General features: G+C 45.2%; 1 non-coding gene across 1 annotated transcript; it reads left to right on the top strand.

Annotated features, from left to right (window-relative positions):
- The first annotated feature begins 15774 nt into the window (after positions 1-15774).
- LOC143941804 (U4 spliceosomal RNA) lies at positions 15775-15914 on the top strand. Its single transcript, XR_013264431.1, has one exon. It is a non-coding gene; the product is annotated as a U4 spliceosomal RNA (small nuclear RNA).
- Positions 15915-27820: the final 11906 nt, after the last annotated feature.

Below are 27820 nucleotides of genomic sequence, written 5' to 3'. Positions count from 1 at the left end.
TATTCGACAGAATTGTACCAAATTTGAGGATTATAAGGAACAAGTGACTAAGGTCAAGGACGGGTTTTTTCAAAAAGGTTATGACCCTTTAACTTTGGAGCAGGACCTACAGTCTGTTTAAAGACTGGAATGTAAAGATCTTTTGATTTCGAAAAATAAGAAATCATAAAATACATCAAATGTCGAGTCTGCATTTATAGTCACCTTCTCTATTCAACACAGATGGATTAAGACAACTAAACATTGGAGAGTCCTGAAAGCAGACTGAATTTTAGGACCTACACTTCCAGAGAAACCCAGATTGATCTTTAAAAAAGCTTGTACATTAAAAGATATTGGGGCTCTAAACTCAGTGGAAAAACTTAGTTCCCACAGGTTTATACCTCTTGTAGCAGAGTATGTAGATATAAATGCAGCTTGTCACTGCACATTAGAATATACTGATCCTAATTCACGTTCCCAGGCTCTAATAGGAGTGTTTTTGGTAAATGTATCTTTATTGTACAGTGTACATCTGACAAATGCCCTTGAGTTTAGAATTAGGTATCAAGAGGAATTGGGTGATTTTCCAGGGTAGTGATAAATAAATCACTTTGTTAGATAGTAAGACATTTTCAATCTGGATGTATGTGAAAAAGTCATTAGGGGGTATTCCACATTCTAACTGCAAAGTTCATCCTCCACCTGACTGGGGAACCATTCTTATACCTGAATCTTATTATGAGGATCACTTGTGATTCTGAGAGTTTTCCTTTGTCACTTTTTTCTACCCTGAATCCATATGGTTAGAAGTATGAGGTGGAGAGGGAGGGGGCGGTGATTCTGGGAGTATTTGCCAGGATTTCAACAGAGATAGACCTTTATCCATAGACTCTATGACATGAGTTGATCCATCTTTTTGTGACATTGATTTTTGTGGGGTTTTGTAATTGTATTGAGATTTTGCCTCTTCAGTAATATATGTTGGGATAGATCTGCATAAAATTGGAGCTCCGAGTACTGATGTCATGAATCTGCAGTAATACTTTCAAGCCCTGTCTGTCTCTTACCTGGTCTGTATATCAGCCTTAGGGCCAGCACTCTCATACCTACATGGTTAAGTAGTCTTCCCTCAGTGTGGCTCCACCCTAGCCTCAACAGGAGCCACTATTTAACACAGTGTTCTCCAAGCCTGCCTTGCCAAGCAATATTGTGTGCTTGGTTTCCTGTCTCCTGCTTGTAGTGTGCTCTATGTCTGTTTCTGTTACCGACCTTTGCTTGTTCTTTGACTATCCCTGCCTGCTTGTTACCCTGACCTTTGTCGTGTTCTCTGTTTATTCTTGTCTGCTAGTTGCCCCAACCTTTTGCTTATCTCCTGACTATCCCTTGTTGTCCTGGGCTGCTGCTTCATTTCTATCCTCCTGTAGCCTACCATGAGCATGACCTTCGAGTCCCTGGGGGCCGTGACCTGGAGAATCTTATGCTTTAGCTGCCAGTGGGATCCGTGTTGGTGCTCCAGTGGACCTGCCATCCTGAACTACCCAAAGTACCTTCCTCAGCAGTTAACCGTAGGGTCTACTACCTTAACGGTACACTCCTGACTCCAATGATGTGCATATGTCCCCTGGACTCAGGTGACCTGACAGTTTGCTTGGTCATGGATCCGGTTGATGTGCTGCTACCTGCCAATAATCAGATGCAGACTCAAGACCCAGGAATCTAATCAGACCCAGGTGATGCGATTCCTTCAGGATTTGGCTTCCAGCTTTGAATAATTTCAATCCTCATTAGGATCCCGGTTTGACAACCTCAACCACAATCTGCTGCTGTATCGGCTCCGGTTACAGTCACAGCCGCTAACCCTTTGCACTTACCTGGGGACTCCAAGGCCTGCAGGGAGTTCCTTAGGCAGTGTACCATTCATTTTGAACTCCAGCCTCAAAACTTCCCATCTGATCCCATCTGATTGGGCAAAGGTAGCCTATATTATTTCTCCCCTGTCCGCCAAGGCTTTAGTGCTCTGTGGGAGAGGAATGATCCAGTGGTTTCTGGGATGCTATGTCTCTAACTTTGGTCTTCAAATGGATCCTGTAAAGGTCTCGGACATTCATTTCTTGAAACTCTTTCGGAATATCTTCAAGGAACCAGGTCATGTCTCTTCAGTGGCCAGCACCCTTTTACAAGAGTCTGCTTCTGTGGGACAGTATGTTCTTCATTTCCGCATACTGACTGCTGAGCGGAAACAATGATTCCTTAGTCGCAACCTTTTTGCATGGTCGTTCTGATAGAGTGAAGGAGGAATTTGCGGGAAGAACCTGCCCCGCTGATCTGGACGAAGTCATCTCCTTAACCAGATTGATATTCATTTTCAGGAAAGGATTCTAGAAAAGCGACGCCAACACTCCTTGGTCCTTAGTCAGCCCGAGCTCCCCTCTCTTTGACCCGTTGAGGAACCCATGTAGCTGGGCCAGACCAGGCTAACCCCTAAGGAATGTGCTTGGTGCAGAACTCTGGGCCTCTGTCTCTATAGTGGGGGCAAAGGTCATTTTTGTGACACATGCTCATTTCGTCCGGGAAACACTCGGGTCTAATGCATCTGGATGGTGGAGTACTGGACCCAGAAAAGTCACCTTCTCATCTCCTTCTTTCGGTGTTTCTTCATGTTGGTGCTTTCTCCTACTCAGTCTTGGCTTATCTGGATTCCGGAGCCACTGGCAACTTTATGGATCGGAGAATTGCATCTTCCAAGAACCTTACCCTTTCACCCCTCACCACTCCATTGGTGGTCTTGGCAGTTGATGGCACTGTTCTTCCAGGGGGCCCTATCTGCTTCCACACCCTCCCTGTTAAGATGTCAGTAGGAATACTCCCCCAGGAGTGGATATCCTTCCTTATTCTAACTAAGGTCTCAACCCCTATTGTATTGGGGCTTCCTTGGTTGCAGCTCCACTCTGCACACGTTGACTGAACTTCTGGGCATATCCTGGCTTTGGGTCCCTCCTGTTTCTTATCCTGCCTACTCAAGGTTGCCCCTAAGGAGAGACTTCTCGTGGCCACCACCTCAGTATCCTCTGCCCTTCCTGCTGCATATAGCAATTTCCATGATGTGTTCTGTAAAAAGTCAGCTGTGTTCTTACTCACAGATCCTTTGACTGTGTCATTGACCTTGTTCCCGGAGCAACTCTGCCCAGGGGTCGTACCTATCCCCTGTCCATCCCAGAGACCAAGGCCATGTCAGAATATGTTGTGGAAAATCTAGAAATAGGATTCATCCGGAATTCCTCATCACCTGCGGGAGCAGAGTTATTTTTTGTTGCCAAAAAGGGTGGTACCTTAAGACTCTGTATTGACAATCGAGGCCTAAATGCAATAATAATCAAAAATCAATACCCCCTACCTTTAATATCAGAACTGTTCGACAGGTTGAAAGGTGCCTCCATTTTTACTAAGTTGGATCTCAGGGGTGCATACAATCTGATTCAAATACGGAAGGGTGATGAATGGAAAACTGCATTTAACACTAGAGATGGGCATTACGAATACTTGGTCATGCCCTTTGGTTTGTGTAATGCCACAGCGGTATTCCAAAACTTTGTTAACAAAATCTTCAGGGATCTGCTACCAATTTGTTGGCATCTACCTGGATGACATACTCATCTTTTTGGATAATCTGATTGTTCACAGAGACCATGTTCAGATTATACTTCAGCGCCTTCGAGAAAATAATCTATATGCCAAGCTGGAGAAATGTTCTTTTGAATGTTCTGAAGTCCAGTTTTTGGGATGCTATGTCTCTAACTTTGGTCTTCGAATGGATCCTGGAATGGTCTCGGCCAATACCAACTGAACTCTGCCCACTGGCATCAAGGCCACACAGCGCTTTCTTGGGTTCACAAATTTTTTCAGGCAGTTCATTAGAAATTACTCCTCTATCGCTGTGCTGATTATTGTCTTGACCAAGAAGGATGCTAAGGAGTGGCCCCCTGAAGCTGTCTCTGCCTTTCATAATTTGAAACAGGCCTTTATGTCTGGACCTTTGTTGAGGCGACCTGACCCTGGGGATTAATTTTTATTAAAGTGGACGCTTCCTCAACTGGGGTGGGAGGTGGCCTGACAGTTTGATCAGCCGTAGACCCAGCTGAAGTGCCACTTCCTGCAGCCGATCCATTGCAGGGCATAGTTCGCAGACTCGAGACCCAGGAATCTAATCAGATTCAGTTGATGCGATTCCTTCTAGATCTGGCTTCCTGCTTCGAGCAGCTTCAGGTCTCCTTGGGAACCCGAACCCGCATCCTAAAGTACAATCAGTGGCTGCACCTATCGCACCAGTCACAGCCACGCATTCATTGTTACTGCCAGCTCTATCCCATTTCTCTGAGGACTCCAAGGCTTGCAGGGGCTTCCTCAGCCAATGTACCATTCATTTTGAGCTCCACCCTCAAAACGTTCTGTCTGATCAGGCTAAGGTAGCCTATATAATTTCCCTTCACTCCGGTGAAGCTTTAGCCTGGCTTGCCTCTCTGCGGGAGAAGAATGATCCAGTAATTTCCAGCCTGTCCAACTTCTTGAAGCTCTTTCATAACATCTTCGAGAAGCCAGCTTGGGTCTCTTCAGCAGCTAGTGCCCTTTTATGCCTTCGCCACGAATCTTGTTCAGTGGGACAATATGCTCTTCAGTAGGGATGGCCGAACTGTTCGCCCGGCGGTCAGTTTTGCGGCAAATTTTGCGTGTTCGTGATTTGCCCGATTGGCGGACTATTGCCGCTGTTCGCCCCTACAGTGTGAAAGAACTTTGACCCATGATGACACATCCATCATGGGGTACAGGACAGCCAATTGAGACATTTCAGCACATGGACAATTGGACATACCCCCTACCTTATAAATAGACCTGATCTGGCGGCCATTTTACATTCTGTCTTATGTCAGTGTAGGGACAGGACGCTGTGTGGAGCAGGGACAGACTGTAGTGACACAAATCGCTAGCTATTAGGTCCACAAAAGTCTTTTTAAGGTCTGGTATAGGTGTAGTACAGTATATAGGGTTCAGTGCACTGCTGTGCTGGTGATTGCAGCAGCCTGTCTTTTATCAGTGTAGGGACAGGACGCTGTGTGTAGCAGGGGGAGACTGTAGTGATACAAATCACTAGCTATTAGGTCCACAAAAGTCCTTTTAAGGACTGGTATAGGTGTAGTACAGTATATAGGCTTCAGTGCACTGCTGTGCTGGTGATTGCAGCTGTCTTTTGTCAGTGTAGGGACAGGACGCTGTGTGCAGCAGGGACAGTCAGTTTAATCACTAGCTAGCTATTAGTGATGGCCGAACGGTTCGCCCGGCGGTCATTTCGCGGCGAATTTCGGCTGTTTGCCGTCCGCCCGATCGGCGGACTATTGCCGCCGTTCGCCCGGCGGACTTCCGTGTTTACTGTGTAAAAGAACTTTGACCTATGATGACACATCCATCATGGGGTACAGGACAGCCAATTGAGACATTACAGCACATGGACACTTGGACATTCCCCCTAACTTATAAATAGACCCGATCCGGCAGCCATTTTACATTCTTTCTTCTGCCACTATAGGGAGAGGTTGCTGTGTGGAGCAGGGAGAGATTGTAGTGACCCAAATCGCTAGCTATTTGGTACACAAAAGTTATTTTCAGGACTGGTATAGGTGTTAGGTGTAGTTCAGGATATAGGTTTGAGGCACTGCTGTGCTACTGATTGTTGCAGCAGCCTGTCTCTTGTCAGTGTAGAGAGAGTGACAGGACGCTGTGTGCTGCAGGGACAGTCAGTTTAATCATTAGCTGTTACTATTAGGTTCACAAAAGTGCTATTCAAGTTATTGTTCCAGCAGCCTCTGTTTTGTCAGTTTATATAGGGACAGGCAGGAAGCTGTGTGTGAGGCAGTGAGGGTCAGTTTAATCAGTAGCTGTTACTATTAGGTCCACAAAGGTTCTTTTCAGGACCGGTATGGTAATAGGCTTGTACACATATAATATTCTTTCTTCCAAATATAGAAAGAATATTATACTTGACTGTTGCCCTTCTGCTGCAGTCTGCTAATCATTCACAACCTACTTGTTCCACAAAGGTCCTTATAAGGACTGGTAACTTGGTCTAGGGTGCTGCAGTACATAGGGTTGAGTGAGGTACAGTCTGCTATTCCGTAAGGACTGGTATAGGTCCACAATACATAGGGCTGAGGTGCACTACTGCTGACCGCTGCCCTATACTGCAGCAGTCCTTCATCAGTATAGGGACTGATGTACAGTCTGCTAATCAGTCACAACCTACTTGTTCCACAAAGGTCCTTATAAGGACTGGTAACTTGGTCTAGGGTGCTACAGTACATAGGGTTGAGTGAGATACATTCTGCTATTCCGTAAGGACTGGTATAGGTCCACAATACATAGGGTTGAGGTGCACTACTGCTGACTGCTGCCCTATACTGCAGCAGTCCTTCATCAGTATAGGGACTGACGTACAGTCTGCTAATCAGTCACAACCTACTTGTTCCCCAAAGGTCCTTATAAGGACTGGTAACTTGGTCTAGGGTGCTACAATACATACGTTTGAGTGAGGTACAGTCTGCTATTCCGTAAGGACTGGTATAGGTCCACAATACATAGGGTTGAGGTGCACTACTGCTGACCGCTGTCCTATACTGCAGCAGTCCTTCATCAGTATAGGGACTGACGTACAGTCTGCTAATCAGTCACAACCTACTTGTTCCCCAAAGGTCCTTATAAGGACTGGTAACTTGGTCTAGGGTGCTACAGTACATAGTGTCGAGTGATGTACAGTCTGCTATTCCGTAAGGACTGGTATAGGTCCACAATACATAGGGTTGAGGTGTACTACTGCTGACCGCTGCCCTATACTACAGCAGTCCTTTATCAGTATAGGGACTGAGAGTTTTGTCACAGGGTCATTTAAAAAATGACAGGCAGAGGAAGAGGCAGGCCCTTCCGCAGGGGTGATAGGGGTAGGGCAGGAGCAACAGGCTTGAGCCAAAGTGGGAAGTTGCAGAAGGTGCGTTCAATTAATTTAAAGGACACACCAGTCTTGGTTGAGTGGCTCACTCAGCCTTACTCTTCTGCACCCTCCTCATTCTCTCGATCTGCACCCTCTTCTTCACTCTCTGCTATGTGCACCCCCAAAGACACTACCACCAACAACACCACCACCACCACCACATACCTTCCGCTTGAGTCACAGGAATTATTTTCCAATCCATATCAAGACATTTCTGATGCGCAGCCACTCTTGGTATTGGATCAGGAAGAGGAGGTAGCAACAACTGCTACTCAGCAGTCTGACGACAGTACCCAGATCAGCCCAAGGAGGAGGTTGATCCCCGGTGTTGCTGCCTACTCCGAGATCTCTACTTATAGCGGTGGGGAAGGTGACGTCGATGATGACGTGTCTAGTGATGTCACGTGGGTGCCCACAAGAGAGGAAGAGGAGGGGAGTTCAGAGGGAGATATGGACCAGCAGATAGGGAGGAGAAGCAGGAATAACTTACATTGCACAGAAGGGACAAAGCAGACTGCAAATGTATCAGGAGCGAGTCATCGACCATGTACGGTCACATCTGGCGCTCCCAGGACACCGGCACATGGCTCCGGAGTGTGGGCTTTTTTTAACGTGTCCGCTGCTGACAATAGTGTTGCCATCTGCAATCTTTGCAGTCAACGCATTAGTCGCGGTAAGCCCAACACTCACCTAGGGACGACCTCCTTAAGAAAGCACATGAGCAGCCATCACCGAGCCCAGTGGGAGCAACGGAACACACAAAGCCACACTCAGGCTCTCACCGTCCAGCCTCGTCTTCTACTTCTCCTTCACCTCTCTCCTCACAATTGTCCTCCACTCCACCTTCCATCACGCCAAGCTCACGTTTTTCTGCAAAAAGGCAGGCTTCCGTGGGCCTAATGTTCGAGCGTAAAAAAATGATGACGCCGGATAACCCTCTTGCCCAACGGTTGGCTTGTCAGAACTCATAGCCCGCCAACTACTGCCATATAAACTGGTGGACTCGGCGGCCTTTCGCAAATTTGTGGCCATTGGAACACCACAATGGAAGGTCCCAGGAAGGAAGTATTTCTCACAGAAGGGCATCCCAGAGCTATATGGCCATGTTCAGCGGCAAGTGAATGTATCTCTGGCACACAGTGTCGGTGCCAAGATACATCTGACCACAGACACGTGGTCTAGCAAACACGGGCAGGGAAGGTATATCACTTTTACTGCCCACTGGGTGAACCTTCTGTCGGCTGTCAGGCATGTAACCCGTGGCACCCCTGTAGATTTGGTTTTACCGCCACGGATTGCATGCAGGCCTGGCCCTTCTTCTCCTCCTCCTCCTACTCCATCCTCCTCCCTCTCCTCCTCGGCTGACTCCTCCTTTTCCGCTGCTAGCGTCTCTTCCGCTGCGCCGCCCAAGCTCCCCAGAACCTATTCGACATGCCAGGTGAGACGTTGCCATGCCGTGCTGCGTCTGTTGTGCCTGGAAGCCAAGAGCCACACTGGCCCGGCACTCCTTTCAGCTTTGCGTTCACAGGCAGATCAGTGGCTAACACCGCTCAATTTGACAGTTGGTAAAGTGGTGTGTGACAACGGTGCCAATCTGCTTAGAGCATTGAAACAGGGCAAAATTACGCACGTGCCATGCATGGCACATGTCTTAAACTTGGTCGTGCAGCGATTCGTTGTCAAATACCCTGGGGTCCAGGACATCTTGCGGCAGGCAAGGAAAATCTCAGCCCATTTCAGAAGATCTTACACGGCCATGGCTCACCTTGCTGACATTCAGTGGCGACACGATCTGCCGGTCAGACGTCTTATTTGCGATTGCCCGACGCGATGGAACTCAAACTTCTATATGCTTGATAGGCTGCTCCAGCAGAAACGTGCAGTTAACGTCTACCTGTATGAACTCTGCGGCAGAACAGGAGCTGGGGTTTTTTCACTGCGCCAGTGGCTGCTCATGCGCGACGCATGCAGACTTCTGCAGCCATTTGAGGAGATCACCAAACTGGTCAGTCGCAGCAATGGCGCCATCATGGATCATGGTACCTTATGCCTTCTTTATGGAGCGTGCATTGCGTCGTGCCATTAATCAAGCTGTGGAGGAGCAGGAGTGGGAAGATGAGGAAGTCGCAATGCTGGATGAATTCCCAGGGGGGGCTACTCTATCTGAGACAAGTGAACAACAGGAGTCTGAAGAGGAGTCAGAGGAGGATGGTGCTGGGGCGGATGAGGAGGAGCAAGAAGAGCATGCTTTAAACCTTTCTGGGATCCCTGTTGTTGTGCGTGGATGGGGAGAGGAGAATGAAGAGGACGACATTATCCTGGATGATGAGCAGGAGCCAGGCCACCACACCGCTTCCAGTTTAGTGCAAATGGGGGCCTTCATGCTCCAGTGTTTTAATAGGGACCCCCGTATGAAAAGCATAAGGGTCAAGGACCAGTACTGGGTGGCAACGTACTTAGACCCCCGGTACAAACACAAAATGGTGTCAGTGCTCTATATCACGGTGCTGGTGTCAGTGCTCTATATCTCGGTGCTGGTGTCAGTGCTCTCTATCTCGGTGCTGGTGTCAGTGCTCTATATCACGGTGCTGGTGTCAGTGCTCTCTATCACGGTGCTGGTGTCAGTGCACTCTATCACAGTGCTGGTGTCAGTGCTCTATATCATGGTGCTGGTGTCAGTGCTCTATATTTCGGTGCTGGTGTCAGTGCTCTATATCACGGTGCTGGTGCCAGTGCTCTATATTTCGGTGCTGGTGTCAGTGCTCTATATCGCGGTACTGGTGTCAGTGCTCTCTATCACGGTACTGGTGTCAGTGCTCTCTATCACGGTGCTGGTGTCAGTGCTCTCTATCTTGGTGCTGGTGTCAGTGCTCTATATCACGGTACTGGTGTCAGTGCTCTCTATCACAGTGCTGGTGTCAGTGCTCTCTATCACGGTACTGGTGTCAGTGCACTCTATCACGGTGCTGGTGTCAGTGCTTTATATCATGATGCTGGTGTCAGTGCTCTATATCTCAGTGCTGGTTTCAGTGCTCTCTATCTCGGTGCTGGTGTCAGTGCTCTATATCACGGTGCTGGTGTCAGTGCTCCCTATCTCGGTGCTGGTGTCAGTGCTCTATATCATGGTGCTGGTGTCAGTGCTCTATATCACGGTGCTGGTGTCAGTGCTCTATATTTCAGTGCTGGTGTCAGTGCTCTATATCACGGTGCTGGTGTCAGTGCTCTATATCTCTGTGCTGGTGTCAGTGCTCTATATCACGGTACTGGTGTCAGTGCTCTCTATCACGGTACTGGTGTCAGTGCTCTTTATCACGGTACTGGTGTCAGTGCTCTCTATCACGGTGCTGGTGTCAGTGCTCTCTATCACGGTGCTGGTGTCAGTGCTCTATATCACGGTGCTGGTGTCAGTGCTCTATATTTCGGTGCTGGTGTCAGGTCTCTATATCACGGTGCTGGTGTCTGTGCTCTATATTTCTGTGCTGGTGTCAGTGCTCTATATCACGGTACTGGTGCCAGTGCTCTCTATCACGGTACTGGTGTCAGTGCTCTCTATCACGGCACTGGTGTCAGTGCTCTCTATCACAGTGCTGGTGTCAATGCTCTCTATCACGGTACTGGTGTCAGTGCTCTCTATCACAGTGCTGGTGTCAGTGCTCTCTATCATGGTACTGGTGTCAGTGCACTCTATCACGGTGCTGGTGTCAGTGCTTTATATCACGATGCTGGTGTCAGTGCTCTATATCTCAGTGCTGGTTTCAGTGCTCTCTATCTCGGTGCTGGTGTCAGTGCTCTATATCACGGTGCTGGTGTCAGTGCTCTCTATCACGGTGCTGGTGTCAGTGCTCTATATCACGGTGCTGGTGTCAGTGCTCTATATCTCGGTGCTGGTGTCAGTGCTCTATATCACGGTGCTGGTGTCAGTGCTCTATATCACGGTGCTGGTGTCAGTGCTCTATATAAAGGTGCTGGTGTCAGTGCTCTATATAAAGGTGCTGGTGTCAGTGCTCTATATCACGGTGCTGGTGTCAGTGCTCTATATCACGGTGCTGGTGTCAGTGCTCTCTATCACGGTGCTGGTGTCAGTGCTCTCTATCACGGTGCTAGTGATCATCTCCTGCACCTTCTTCATAGCCTACCCTGACCTTTCCTCTCCTCCATTGCCTTCATGCGCTCCTGAGTCCTGAATTGTCAAAATTTCACAGATAAAAAAAGAATGCTTGTAGTTATCGATCCCAGATTCACTTCATACATGTGTTATGTCAGTGGCCATGTGGTGGGACTATGTGTGCACAGCTAGTAAGTATTTTGTGGCTGAAAATATGACCTGTAGGTTTTTAAGGTTCAGTGAACGAGGCAGTTGCAATTCAACTGCTCAAATTCCGCGCCATGTGAACAAGAACAAAAATAAAAAATGTATACACAAAAGAGCAGCTCTCTAGAAAAGTGAAAGAGTGATAACAATGATTAAGGGCACTCTGTAAAGAATATTAATCTAAACCACTAATTAGCAAAAAAATTATTTTCTCTTCCTAAACCACTGAATCAAAATGGCTGGAAAAAAAGTGCTTAAAATAATGTGAACATCACCAAAGTGAAAAATATACATATCATAACAATGATTATACTGGAGAAATAGTGGACATCAGTGAACCACCATACATAATAACAATAAATTGGCAATGTAAAGTCCCAATAACGTGTCTCTACAAAGAATGAATTCTGTCGAATTCTGCTGATACAGAAAGTAAAAAACAAATAGTAATCGTGATATAGCAACGATTAGCGACAAGTCGGAAGAAAACTTGCGACTCCCTCCACCATGAACGTAGAACGCAGGGGCGGCACAGTGGTGTAGTGGGTAGCGCTCTCACCTAGCAGTAAGAAGGGTCACTGGTTCAAATCCTAACCATGACACTACCTGCCTGGAGTTTGCATGTTCTCCCTGTGCCTGCGTGGGTTTCCTCCGGGTACTCCGGTTTCCTCCTACATTCCAAAGACATGCAGGTAGGTTAATTGGCTTCTGTCCAAAATTGGCCATAGTATATGAATGGGGAACTTGGATTGTGGGGACCAATGTGAGTATGCAATGTACAGGGATAGGGACAATTGTGGACACTCACTCAGTTTGAACTGGAGGGACTGGTGTCTTTATTCAACCTTACGAACTATGAAACTATGAAACTATGAAACTACACCAGTAGTGAAAATACAAGTCCAAACTGCTTACCAGATCCGTTTGACCACTTTAATTAAAAAGTAAGTCAAACAACGCTTGTACAGGATAATGCCTGCTCATATGGATACCAATGCAGATGATGTTAGATGGTGTGTCTCTCTTCCCAGACTGAAGCGGCAAATGTGAAAAAATACAAAAAAATCCATAGCATAATACTGACTTTAATAAAAAAGAAGTAAAACAGACAGCCAAAAGGCTCTTTACATGGTTAGGTGCCTAGCCTGGCACTGGGACTGCTCGCTCTGACCAAAAGAATCACTCTCCAACTCAAGGAAAAATTCTTCCGCATTCGATATTGGCGTGCGTTCCAGGCCTACAGACCGACAAACCAGAGGGCCGGAAATGGCGTCGAATAGCGTGACCAAGTGCCGCTCCGACGTACGTTTCGTTGTTAATGTCTTAAGGTTCGCCTGCCATTGAAGTCAATGGGGCCCGCCACAAACTTTGCGGTTTGCAAACTTTTGGGCGCATTCGCTGTTCGCATTCGCGTAAAGTCCCGTCGGAAGTTCGTCCATCTCTACTCTTCAGTTCCATATCCTCACAGCCGAACGGAGCTGGAACAATGAGGTCCTGGTTGCAACCTTTTTACATGGCCTCTCTGACCGAGTGAAAGACAAATTAGCAGGAAGAGTCATCCCCGCTGGTCTGGACGATGTCATTTTCTTGTGCAATCAGATTGACATTTGTTTCCAAGAGAGGTTCCTAGAAAAGACACCAGCACTCACTGGGCCCTAGTCAGCCTGAGCTCTTCCCCTGTCACCCTGTGGAGCATCCTTTGCCTGCTGAGGAACCTATGCAGCTGGACCGGACCTGACTAACCCTGAAGGCGCACGTCCGGGAAACGCTCAGGTCTAATACATTTAGAAGGTGGAGTACTGGACCCAGAAACATCACCTGCTCGTCTTCTTCTTCCAGTGTTCCTCCATGTAGGCTCTTCTCCCCAATCGGTCCTAGCATATCTGGACTCCGGGGCTGCCGGCAATTTTATGGACTGGAGAACTGCTTCTTCTATGAAGCTTACCCTTTCTCCCCTCACTACACCACTAGTAGTCTCGGCAATTGATGGCACTGTGCTCCCAGGGGGCCCTATCCGCTTCCAGACACTACCTATTAGGATGTCGGTAGGGATACTCCACCAGGAGTGGATTTCCTTCCTCATTCTACCCAAGGCTTCTACCCCCATTGTATTGGGCCTTCCTTGGCTACAGCTCCACTCTCCACATACCGTATATACTCGAGTATAAGCCAAGATTTTCAGCCTCTTTTTTGAGGCTGAAAGTGCCCCCCTCGGCTTATACTCGAGTCATCGCCGTCTGACTGCTCGATCAGCGTATCGAGCAGACAGACGGCGGACATACTACAATTTGAAAGCCGCGCCTCCGCCTCCGCCTCCGCCTGTGATAGGCGGAACACTGAATTTCCCAGCAGCCTGTGTTCCGCCTATCACGGACATCGTCTCATCCTCGTCCGTAGTACGAGGATGAGACGATATCGGTGATAGGCGGAACACAGGCTGCTGGGAAATTCAGTGTTCCGCCTATCACAGGCGTAGGCGGAGGCGGGGCTTTTGAATTTTAGAATGGCCGCCGAGGCGATCCTGGCAAGGCACGGGACGGAGGCAAGGCAAGGCACGGCACGGGACGGGACGGAGGCAAGGCACGACACGACACGGGACGGAGGCAAGGAGGCAAGGCACGGCACGGGACGGAGGCAAGGAGGCAAGGCACGGGACGGAGGCAAGGAGGCAAGGCACGGGACGGAGGCTCGGGACACAGGTAGGCTGGACACACACACACACACACACACACACACACACACACACACGGACACACACACACAGGGATGGATGGATGGATGGAGACACACACACACACACACAGGGATGGATGGATGGATGGAGACACACACACACAGGGATGGATGGATGGATGGATGGAGACACACACACACAGGGATGGATGGATGGACACACACACACACAGGGATGGATGGATGGATGGACACACACACACACAGGGATGGATGGATGGATGGACACACACACACACAGGGATGGACGGACACACAGGGATGGACACACACACAGGGATGGACAGGCATGTCTCACCCTCGGCTTATACACGAGTCAATAAGTTTGCCAGTTTTTTTGGGGGTAAATTGGGGGCCTCGGCTTATATTCGGGTCGGCCTATACTCGAGTATATACGGTATGTACTGGGTCTCTAAGCAAATCCTGGCTTGGAGTCCTTCGTCTTTCTCGTGCTGTCTTCTCAAGGTGGCTTCCCATTGCTACCACATCCATAGCTTCTGATCTCCCCACGGCATACAGCGATTACCGGGATGTGTTCTGTAAGAAGTCTGCTGAGGTGCTTCCTCCCTACAGGTCTTTTGACTGTGCTATTGACCTTGTCCCTGGATCAACTCTGCCCAGGGGTCGTACCTACCCTCCATCCATTCCAGAGACCCTGGCCATGTCTTCTTTGCCAAAAAGGATGGTACACTGAGACTCTGCATCGACTATGGAGGTTTAAACACAGTGACTATCAAAAACAGATACCCCTTACCTCTAATATCTGAGCTAATCGAAAGATTGAAGGAGGCTTCTATTTTCACAAAGTTGGATCCCAGAGGTGCATACAATCTCATTCGAATAAGGGAAGGTGACAAATGGAAGACTGCGTTTAACACTAGGGACGGGCATTACGAATACCTGGTTATGCCTTTTGGTTTGTGTAATGTCCCAGCTGTGTTTTAGAACTTTGTCAATGAAATCTTCAGGGATCTACTGTACCAGTTTGTTGTCATCTATCTGGATGAGATTTTCATCTCTTCCGAAAATCTGCGTGCTCACAGAAACCGCACTGTATTCAATTGCCTTAGAGAGAATAATCTCTATGTCAAGCTGGAGAAATGTTGCTTTGAATGTTCTGAGGTCCTTGTTCTGGGATGTGTTGTTTCTAGTTTGGGTCTTCCTATGGATCCCTGAAAGGTCTCGGCCATTACCAACTGGCCCCTTCCTGCTAGCCTCAAGGCCACACAGCGCTTTCTTGGCTTCACAAATTATTATGGGCAGTTCATAAGGAATTACTCTTCCATTGCCACTCATATTATCGCTTTGACCAAGAAGAGTGCGAATGCCAAAGACTGGCCTCCCGAGGCTGTCTCTGTGTTTCATGATATGAAACAGGCCTTTGTTTCTGGACCTCTCGAGGAGACCAAATCCTGGGAACCCATGAAGTAGATGCTTTTTCAATGGGGGTGGGAGCCGTGCTTCTTCAGTTCTTTGAGAAGAGACGTCAACCATGTGCGTTCTTCTCCAAAAAATGTTCTCAGGCAGAGAGAAATTATGCTATTGGTGATTGGGAACTTCTCACAATTAAATTTGCATTGGAGGAGTGGCTTCATCTCTTGGAGGGTTCCCGTCACTCCATAATAATCCATAATAATCTTAACTGATCACAAGAATCTACAATACCTACAGAATGCCAAACGTCTGAACCCCAGACAGGCCAGGTGGAGGCAAAAGCTTTGCGCAGTGGCAGTATCATAGCCATTGAGGTTCACCTGAGGCGTGATTATTGTGCTGCCGGCCGGCAAAAGATTTTTTAGTTGCTTGTTTTTACTACATACATGTAAGTGCAATTTTTATTTTTATTAAATATTATCCTACGGATTCACACTATGGTCAGTCTTTTCTTCTCTTATGAACCTATGACGGAGGTGTTCCGTATGATCGCTGCCGTCCCTGGTCTATTATTGATGTTTGATCAAGGATGGGTGATGCCAGTGATTTGAATCTGAAACGTTCCTTGCTGCATGAATAATATCAAGGTGGTCTGTGGAAGTGCTGTTACCGGGTTGATGTTTGGATATATAAAGGCTTTAATTAAGCTTGCCTCTGGTAAGCGTGAAATCTATGTGGTGGTGGATCACGCGTTGGTGGTGTCTGTACATTCATAATTTTCATTAACCTCTGACTCAATTGGACTTTATTGGACTTTATTTTTCACTATTGTATATAATATTGGATTGTCTCTTTATTGAATACATAAATAGGGGCATATATATAATAAATATCCCACATTTTTCTTCAAAACTATTTTTTTCCTCAGTTTTTGCCAATATGTATTCTACATATTGTTTGGTAAAAAAAATTGCAATAAGCATATATTGATTGGTTTGCGCAAAAGTTATAGCGTCTACAAAATAGGGGATAGATTTATGGCATTTTTATTATTACTGTATTTTTTTTTCTTTACTAGTAATGGCGGCAATATGCGATTTTTATCGGGACTGCGCCAGGTTGCGTCACGTGCATGCGCGATGCTACTGAGCACTGACGTCACAGCGTTATGCCGTTGCTACAGCAATGATGGCAATGGCCGGGGCATTCAACCTTCTGGAACGCAGAGGAAACAGCACCAAAACCGCCATTATGGTGGTGTGGACACAGGGAAAGAGGAAGGTAGGGGGTAATCAATGAGGAAGCACCTGTGTTTAATTTACAAGCAGTATAAATGACTCAGCCTCCAGTGGATCCTGGAGTGATCCCTGGATTGCTGCTGACATACAGACATATCGGCGAACATCACTGTCAAGTAAGTGCCATTGACAGCACCCCCTCTAAGGTCTTTATTTCTTAACCAACTAATACATTCTTTGCTTAATCATTTTATAGACACAAAGGCTTGAAAACATTCTGAACCCTATTTTGCACCACAGACTTTTTTCAGGTTCCCCACTGTGGGCTATTACTGATACTGATATTACTGAGGCTTAAGGTAAAGTTTTTTTGGCCGTCTTCTTTTGTTGTTTGTTTTTTTCTTTTTCTTTGATTTATGGCCAGCTGTTCTTGCACTCAAGCTCCTTTTTGTGAAGTTTTTATTCACCGCACTCCTTAAACCTCACTTTTTCACTAGCAATCACTACATTATTCATTTAATTAAATTTTTCATTTTTTTAAATTTTTTCACTGCAAACTGATACCCTTGGTATAACATCCTAGCAGATTTTCAGTCACACACTTATGAAATAGCACTCTTTCATAACGTTCATTAATACATACATTTTTCACGCAATAGTCTTTATTATAATCCTTTTTATCAGATTTATTTTATTAATATATATATTGATATATGATATATGAAAGCTATTATGTATAACAATTATACAAACTAATGCAACTACAAATGAAAGCTAATATATATAATTAGTTCCCTGTCCTAGTAATTGTCACCCAGGGTTCCCAAATAGGCAGGTTAAGGGGCTCCAGGAGTATTTAATGTGGAGGAATCTGTTTTATCAGTTTCCTCCAAAGTTTTTAAAATCCACTTGGGGACCTGGAGCCCGGAGATTCCATAGCGTTATGGGTGGTACGGAATCTCCAATCCTGGGACCGGGTTTTGGGAACAGCCAGGAGTCAGGCTGGCTGATTGAGCAGGTGAGTCCTGGGCTTATAGCAGAGTCAGAATTAGGGCTCTGGGCTCCACCCAGAGAGACAGGAAGGTGACCAGAGAGTGCAGGTGTGCACTAGTGAAAGCCAGAGACCCAAGTCTGAGGATCAGAGCAGTGAGGGTCTGCTTTCTAGATAGATGCTGTGTGCATCTAAGGAGACAGATGAGAGCCTGAAGTGGAAGGCCTGAGCAGCAAGGAAGCTGAAAAGAGGTACAGTAGTTGCACAGGAACCCTGTGTAGCCAAGAGGCTGAAGCATAAAGCCTAAGTGGCAGTACTGTTGAAGAGAGCCAGGTGGATTGGCATTTTTCATTTGTCATTGTTTTTGGGAGAAGAACCCCTGTGTGGGCATCCAAGTGCATGTATGAACTTTATTTTGTTCCTCCCAATAAAAGTGGGCTACCATGCCCCTAAACTAAAGTTCCTGTTCGCTGTGAACTTACTGAAAAGGCATCTACCACCATACTTTTGTCCGGCACAAGGGTGGTCTCTTGCAAGTTCCGTGGAGGAAGGGATTGCCCCGAGAGGTATGAAGACAGTGCACGGAGGGTCCGGGATCATCAAAGCTTGATTTTAGAATACTTCTGGCTGTAGGACATAGCTCTCCCATCAGAAATGGTAGATATACACCATCTTACACATGATGAAATATAATGTATTTCTCTTTTTCGCATTGACAACAATTCCTTTGAGGAAGACCAATAATTAGAAGGGTCGAAGCATGTAGCATAGGGGTATCGTGTGAAATACCACGTTAATACAGTGGGTTTCATGTAATATATAATGTTTCTTTCACCATTGATGGGTTGTATTTTCTATGTCAAAGCCAGGATTGCTTTTTACAAATTTCATGTATTTGCCAAGTACTTTTTGATATAGTAAAATTCTTTTTACTCAAGTACTACTTTTGGCTGCTAAAAAAACCCTTGAGGGAATTTCCATTCTATATCCCTGTCTGCTAGTTATCCCGACCTTTGGCTTATCTCCTGACTATCCCTTGTTGTCCTGGGCTGCTGCTTCCTCTCTATCCTTCTATAGTCTACCGTGAGCTGGGAGACCCTGGGGGCTGTGACCTCGAGTCAGTTGCAGCGCAGTCCATCCTCACCACTAGAGGCTCTGGAGAACACCTGCTGGCTCTAATGCCGCGTACACACGTAGCCTACTATCCGACGGACTTAGTCTGGCGGACTTCCCGCCGGATTGTCCGTCCGTATTTCCAAACGGCTACTTGCCCACACGGCACTTTTTCAGCGGAATAATACGGCGAACTAAGTCCGCCGTACTATCCGCCGTACTTTTGAAATGAACGGACTCGCCCACACACGAGAAAAGTCCGCTCATTTCATACGCATCTCCAGGTTGGCGGGGCCCGCGAAGGAGACGCCGCGAGCCCCGCCACCTGGTATGGACTTAAAGGGCAACCCCAACGCCGAAAAAAATCGGCGCGGGGGTCCCCCCAGGTCCACATCAGACCCTTGTCTGAGCACGCTACCCGCCCGGCCAGGAAAGGGGGGGGACGAGCGAGCGCCCCCCCCCCTCCTGAGCCGTACCAGGCCGCGTGCCCTCAACATCGGGGGTGCCTTGGGGAAGGGGGGGGCGCGGCCCCCCACCCCAAAGCACCTTGTCCCCAAGTCCGCCGGATAATCCGGTCGTGTGTATGCGGCATTAGTGTAATTCTTAATAAACATTTGTGGTTTAAAAAGATAATGCACTATGAGCTCTTCTCTTGATCTTCATCCCTAACCCTCTTGAATTGAGAGCCTGCTTCTGTTACCTGTACCGGTGAGACATCCGCAGTGAGCGGTATCCAATTTACTTATACATCTGAAATGCGCATAACATCCCTTGAGGATATGGGCTTCTGGTAAGCAGCCATTTAATTTACTTAGAACACGGTGGTGGAGCACTAACACCACGCATTTGTTGTGCATTAGGAAACCGCTACACTAATTACTGTATTTATTGGCATATAACATGCACTTTTTCCCCCTTAAAATAGAGGATAAATTGTATGTGCATATTATACGCCGATATAGGCTACCATTGCGGGGAAGGAGGGGACGAGCGCCAACTAAATAGATAGAGCCGGATCTCCTGTGTTCTCAGCTCAGCTCAGTCATGCCCAGTCCTGCCCCCTGGACTGCTCCTAGTATTGACGTCTCAGCATTGGACCAGGGTTATGTCCATCATAGTCAAGGGGCCAAGGGGCGGGACTGGGTGTGATGCTGAGCCCAGTACACAGGAGATCCGGCTCTATTTTGGCAGGGCTGCAGATGGACACTGATCAGGCTGCAGTGAGGAGCAATGCTGCAGATGGGCACTGATCAGGCTGCAGTGAGGAGCAAGGCTACGGATGGGCACTGATTAGGCTACGGATGGGCACTGATTAGGCTGCAGATGGGCGCTGATTAGACTGCAGTGAGGAGCAAGGCTGCAGGTGGGCAAAGATTATCCTGCAGTGAGGAGCAAGACTGCAAAGGAGCACAGATCAGGCTGCACTGAAGCTGCAGATGGGCACAGATCAGGCTGCACTGAAGCTGCAGATGGGCACAGATCAGGCTGCACTGAAGCTGCAGATGGGCACAGATCAGGCTGCACTGAAGCTGCAGATGGGCACAGATCAGGCTGCACTGAAGCTGCAGATGGGCACAGATCAGGCTGCACTGAAGCTGCAGATGGGCACAGATTAGGCTGCATTGAGGCTCACTGACCATTATTTTGCTTCAAAGTGGTTTATTTAAAAGAATTTTTTTTCCCCTAAAACTTCCCTTTTAAATTGTTATATAAATATGGCGTATAACACGTAATTGTATGGACACCCTCAGTGGACTTTTATTCACTTGCTGCCGAATTTTCTTTCCACATTACAACCATTGTTAAATGATTTATTTAACTTTTTGTCACATTGTTTTAGTTAGACAGAGTTTAAGTATACTAGTCACTTTATACCAAATGTGCTTGAAGGCTTGTTTAGTACACTCAGTTAATCACTCATCTAGGTTTCAGTGTATATGTGATTTAATTAACACTAATCCATATATTCACGAGGTTAATCACCTTTGAACTTTAGATGTATATGTTTTGATGCACATATGATATATTGCTTTTTAAATGTTATTGTTAGACAGCGCACTATTTATGGTTCATAATTATTTTAGATCCTAGTATTCCAAGGATTTTCTATGCAGCAGTCTTTATAGCATATAGTAGAATATGTGGGCAGAGACCAGTATCAAGATCTATATGAAGTATAGCATCAAGATCCCTGACCACTTTGAAGCAAAATAATGGTCAATGAGCATCAACGCAGCCTGATTAGTGCCAATCTGCAGATAAATGTGATAGGACTGGAGGAGCTGTACAAAAGATGCATACAACAATTGGACAATTATAGCTGACTGAGTATTAAGTCCATGGTACTCAAACTGGCAGTCCAACGGTTAAAATGTTATCTGACAGTTCGGGGTTTAAAACAAAGTATAATGGCTCATCAGAAAGGTGGCTGCTGTCCTCAGAGAGCTGGCTCTGTAGTAAGCAAGAGAAGGGTAAAAAGGGAAGCGCCATCTGAGTGCAGTATTAAAATGTATGTTTTAATGACACAAAGTACGATTACACTTACAAGACAACACAGATAAAAAGGCTCATCTGTTATTCAGTGGTCCATGGAGATTTCCTCAATTGCCAATCCGGGTGACAATGCAGAGATGTGGGGCTGCAGATGGATGATTATCGGCAGAAAGTACTTCCTGTGGCCATCAGGAAGATGCTGGGGCCCGCATGGAACACTTCTGGGAGAGGGCTTCCAACAAGGAGACAATCTGGTGCTGGATAGGCAGATAGGCTACGAGCTTGGAGCAGCTGCTCCTTCAATAGGACTGGAATAGAAGTGTCAGCAGTGTGGTATTTATATGCCAGAGCTGTGGGACAACAGATCCCAGCGCAGGTTAAAACAGCACACTGCTTAATAATACTTGGAGAAACACATATATAGGCAGCAACTGAGAGGAGGATGGATTGGTGAAAGACAGTATAAAAAAAGATTACAATATAAAAAGTTATATGGTGTGCAAATAGTAAAACTGTGGCATACAAGTAATAGCTCAGCACTGGTCTATCATGGATTAATATTATGACCACACTGATAAGTGCGCTTGGATGACAAATAGACATAAAATAGGGGACATATGTATAGAAAAAAGTATATATCTAAGTTAAAATTACCCTATATAGATATGTATATACATATGTGTGTAATAAAACACATGCCTAATACATACAGGCGGCACAGTGGTGTAGTGGATAGCACTCCCACCCAGCAGCAAGAAGAGCCAACAGTTTGAATCCCAACCATGACACCACCCATCCATAATCTTCACGTTCTCCCTGTGCCTGCATGAGTCTGCTCCGGGTACTCCGGTTTCCTCCCAAACTCCAAAGACATGCCAGTAGGCCAACTGAATCCTGTCCAAACTGTCCCCAGCATGTATGAATGTGTGCCGGGGGACCTTGGGGCTTGCAGGGACAGATGTCAATGCACATGCAAAGCGCTGCGCAAATTGTCCGTGCCACACAAGCACCTGGCAGTGCCAATCTGCAGCCTAATCTGTGCCCATCTGCAACCTTGCTCCTCACTGCAGCCTAATCATTGCCCATCTGCAGCCTTGCTCCTCACTGCAGTCTAATCAGTAACATCCCTTGTTAAGTAGAAAATAATGTTTGGGAGATATAAGGGTGCATTGCAACAGAAATCTGAGTCAACAATATATTTAAAAAATATATATACAACATCATAAAATCAATACATACAATACAATCATAGCCATAGGTGTGTGTAAAACATCCTATTAGAGACAATGATTTACTGTAATCAAGTTTATATTTTCTACATGTTTCTCCATGTGGCTTCTTCAGGAAAGAACGTGACAATTAATTTATTCAGTATGAGAACCTGTACTCAGTCAACTATATATTTTGCAATAGAAACAAGAAGGAAACAGAAATGAGTACAACAAATATAAACATAGCATTGAATACATATGGCTGCATTTGCACACATGGTGAATAACACCCAAATGAAAAAAAATCCTACCTCTTGGATTGAGTATGGGAGCCTGAATAGAATTAAAAATTAACAGGGAATGCACTACCTCTGCAGAACCATAAACGGCAATGTATTCCCGGGTCACCCGTAGGGAGGGGTAAAGAACAATATGATAACCAACAATATCAATGTAACCTGCCAATGTAAACGAATATACACATTAGGTTAACTGCATAAAAGCGAGATATGAAAAGGAGGGGGAAGAAAGGAAACACCCTTAGCATGCAATATTTATAGTATAGTAAAGTCTCTTAACAGGCTAAGTTTGAATCTTGATCATACTTGCCTCAGTTGTGGGTCAATGGAGCCCATCCATGGGTCAATACATACATTTCAAACAGCAGAAGAAAAAAAGGACAAAAAGAGCCCCCACATCATAAATGAAACGATGCCTACACCTGTTTAAAACAGCCAAAGTAAGAATATTCTACTGCTAATGCTTGCCAGTTCAGAAAGAAGAAGATCTCCATCAGTACTTCTTAAGACAAAAGAACTACCTGTTATCCTGTCTGAATTGACATGAGGCTCCCAAGGATCCCAACAAAATGGCTGCTGCCACATGGGTCCTTATATACCCCCTCCCATTGCGCCAGGGCACGGTGCATGACATTGCGCCATAATGGCGCACTGTGGAGGCAAAAGGAGGAGGGGCCACCTGACATGGAATCACTCTGAGAAACTCGAAATTATGCTGCGCGCCCAGGCACACGCCCCCACACAGGGGACTCTGCGGCATACACACCCTGAAGGGGTGGATACCGAGGACTGAATCCTCCATCTGTTATGGGACATTACCGCAGCACACAACACTGTACGGGATCGAAAGGCCATGCCACAGGAGCTCCTCAGAGTGGCCGCACAACGGAAGCCCACAACAAAGGCAGGACAATCCTATGAGCACCCTTGGGCGTCCGTACTGGGACCCAATGGCAAATAGCAGAAACTAGTGCAGAAACAGTGAAAAGCCAGATAACACTCCCTGGTGGTGTATAAACTAAAATAAATTAAAATGGAATAAAATATAATAAAGTAAAATAAAATAAAATGAAATGAAAGAAATTATAATTAGAAAAAAACATTTTGAATGTCTCACCAATTGAGCAAGTGCATGAAAGGCTAAGCACAACCTTACATGTAACTAATATACAGTTGGTTCTACTGTTGTTTTGTTTTTTTGGATATATGATTTGTGGTATTATAAATAAATCTATTGTTCATTCTATCTAATACTGTGTGGCATTATTTAATATACAGCATTAAGCACCTGCTTAATGATGGAGTGACTCCTTGCCATAGTGTGTATGCATGCATCTTTTTTGCCTGCTGTCACTGGTCCTCCCACTCCAAGTCTGAATGCAATTGTACAGAAAATGACATGCCTGACATGCAAATTTAGGCAAATTCAGGCATCTCAACTAGCATTTACAGTAACTACAAATATAATTCTTGTTTAAATGGATGGCTGCATCAGTTGCAGTTTTTCTATATCTGTATGCTGCTCCAATTTAAATGGATAATATAGTCAAATGGTAAATCAATCAACAATCATTTAAAATATATTTTTCTGACTGAGTGTGGATGAGGAGAGGTTTTGGGGGTTTTGATTTGCCTGTAAATTCCAGTATTTTTTGTTTGACTACACAAATAAATCTTACACCCTAGATGATGTCTAGTGGATTATAAGGGTAGAATTATAATTCATGCTTTCCAAAGGTTAGGTCGGTTTGATAAATAGACCAGCAAGTACAACAATTCAATGAATATGGACATATCGTAAAGCTACTTTTATAGTAGGTAAATTTGAAATTTTATATTTGTTCAGTAATGACCTTGACAGCTGCTCATTTCAGTTTGTCCTTCATTGTTCTAAGTTGTAACAGTTCTGACATATGAGATTTTGAAAGTTCCAGCAATGCCCATGACAATATACTGCTCTTTGTAACTTCAGTAATTTACATCCCACATATTATTGATTTCATTAACGAAGAACATTAATGGTAACTCCTCTTTATGTTTTACTCTTAGGCCCTCCACTACCAATGAATTAGTTTATTATCATACTATATTATCACTTAGTAAAAGCTTTGTCCTTTTACTGCAGTGATAGGGAGGTGTTTAACTTTGTGACACAAATCTTTATCATCTCTGCGCAAGCAATTTCAAGTCCAATTATTCCAGTTAAGCTTTTGAAGGTACTAAAAAAGATATTACTTTACTATGTCGTAATTTTAATTCTGTGTTCATGTTTCTGCAGATGATGAATCCAACTTCGAAAGATATTGATAGAGGAAAAATTACAGGTAGATGTGAGGCATTCACAAACTCACTTCAAACGGATTTAAGCAACAAATTAGTTAGAAAAAAAGTCCACCCCAGAGAAATACCTGCTAAAGAATATTATGTAAAAATATGCAACTGATTTCACACATTTTAATTCTCTGTGTGAGTTGAAAAGGTTAAATAGTCCTTAGGTATATGCAAAATGACTGATATATTGTATTGCTCTTCTTTCAACCTGATTATTATTACATAATCTAAAAATGGCAAATATTTAGTTGTGGTATATTAAATATTTATTATAGAGATATTCTGGGCAACAAGTAAAAATAATAAGTAAGCTGCTAATGCTATCTAGCAAACATTACAGCTGTGCTTGTAAAAAAAAAGCTTGCAAAGTGACCTAAAATGATCACAGGGCAACCATAATGGATTTAGGCAAATGTAATCCTAAATTGTATTTAGCTTAATACATTTTTAAACTGATGTTTTAAACATTCTTGTACAAACATTCTATACAGGGAGCACCCTTGACTCAGGTTTACCAGGGCACTGTGGGTTTCTATAGAGGCTATACAACCACTTTGCAAATTGAACGTGAACTTTGCTAAGTGAATAGCCTCTACTACTAGACTAAATCAACCCCTCATTAAAATCTCCTATGAGTCATTAAATGGATGTGCAAAATTCTGTTTGAGTTATTTAAACAACAAACCTTTTACCACAGACAGGCTAAGGAGTCCCTCAAAAATATCAGAAAAAGAACTAGCTGCTGGATGCATATGAAAACATAAAATAATCATATCTAATATTCTGTTTCTAAAGGGAAAACCAATATTATGAAAATGTTATTTGTTCTGATTAAAATGATTGTAAAGTCTCTGGCTTTTTTTCTCTAGAAATAACAAACATGTTATACGTACCTGCTCTGTTGCAGTGGTTTTGCACAGAGCAGCCCAGATCCTCCTCTTCCCGGGTCCCTAGCCAGTACTCCTGGCCCCTCCCTCCGGTCGAGTGCCCCACAGGAACCAGCTTGCTATGGGGGCACCCGACCCAAGTCACAGCTCCCTGTGTCCATTCAGACACGGAGCCCTGATCCGGCCCCGCCCCCTCTCTTTAATGTTTGGCTAACTGAATTTGATTGCCAATGGCATCACTGCTGTGTCTCAGCCAATCAGAAGGAGAGTCCCATATGGACTAGGAACTCTTGGACATTGCTGGAGAGAGATGTGGCTCAGGTAAGTATTGGGGGGGTGCTGGGGCAGCTGCTGCACGCAGAAGGCTTTTTATCTTAATGCATACAATGCATTAAGATTAAAGAGCCTTCTGACTTTACAGTCACTTTAAGCACCTGAATATTGGCATGTTAAACCACCTTCTTGTGCTATTTTTTTAGTTTTTAGCACTGTGATACTTTCATAATTACTCAGTCGTACAATATTGTACCCAAATATCTTTTATATTATTTTTTTGTTTTTTTAGACAGAGCTTTCTTTTAGTGGTATTTAATCACCACTGGGTTTCATTTCAATTTTTACTGCAAGGACCCCCAAAATGACTCAATTTTGGAAGGTAGATACTCCAGTACTCATATGCAGAATGGAAAAATTCATTACATTATAAATGTTGTTTCATTGATTGGTTTCAGAATTCGTTTATTTTCATTTAATTTATTTTAGTTTTGTTTAATATTTTCCAATCAATTCCAAAATCATACCGAACAGGAAAAAAATTCAGTAGAACACACAAACACTGTTAAAATCTAAAGGACACGAACATGATTAATCAAAAGTGCCTATTTTCAAGGCTAATATGCAAGTTATTGTCATAAAAAGTGTTTGTAGACCCGGGCCCTGCCCCAGGGGACATGTATCAATGCAATTTTTTTTTTTTTTAAACTGACGTTTTTTCAGGAGCAGTGATTTTTTTTTTTTAATGCTTAAAGTCAAACAATAAATGAAATATTCCTTTAAATATCATGCCTAGTGGGTGTCTATAGTATGCCTGTAAAGTGGCGCATTTTTCCCATGTTTAGAACAGTACCACAGCAAAATGACATTTCTTAAGGAAAAATTGTCATTCAAAACTGATCGAGGCTGTAATGAATTGTCGGGTCTTGGCAATATAGATAAAACTCATTGTAAAAAAAGAGCATGGGATCCTCCCAGTCCATTACCAGACCCTTTGGGTCTGGTATGAATATTAAGGGGAACCCCGAACCAAAAAATGTAAAAAAAAAATTGCGTGGGGGTCCCTATAAAATCCATACAAGGAAATTAAGGGGAACCCGGCGCTAATTTTTTTTTTTTTAAATGACGTAGGGGGTGTGCGCATGAGAGGCTGGCCAGAGTGGATGTACCTCTGAGCTGCTCCGCATTGTCCGAGATAGCCCGATCCTCCTGCGGGGGATGACCGGAAATGACCTGAATGCCACACAGACCAGGTGGAAAGCCTCAGAACGGGGATTCCAAGATGGCGACCAGCCACTATACACGAGGGATGCCGGCATCAGGGAAGGAGAAGCCGCCCCCACAGAGGCAGACACCTAAGACCCAAACCACTGGGAACTCTAAATCAAGCTCCTCCACGCCACCCCCAGAAAAAGGTGAGCTTACAAATGCAGGCTGCTTGTCATCTAGCCCCCCTGCACTCCCTCTCAGGCTGCAGCCCTGTCACCTAGTCAGGACTCCCATGGGGAGATGGCAGAAATCATATGCAGCCAGCCCAGCAGCGAAGAACC

This window comes from Lithobates pipiens, unplaced genomic scaffold (genome assembly GCF_037356315.1).
Source record: "Lithobates pipiens isolate NorthernLeopardFrog02 unplaced genomic scaffold, aLitPip1_a1.2 Scaffold_3, whole genome shotgun sequence".
Taxonomy (NCBI): domain Eukaryota; kingdom Metazoa; phylum Chordata; class Amphibia; order Anura; family Ranidae; genus Lithobates; species Lithobates pipiens.
Note: the sequence above shows the minus strand (reverse complement) of the source record. Positions and strands in the feature narration are given on the sequence as shown.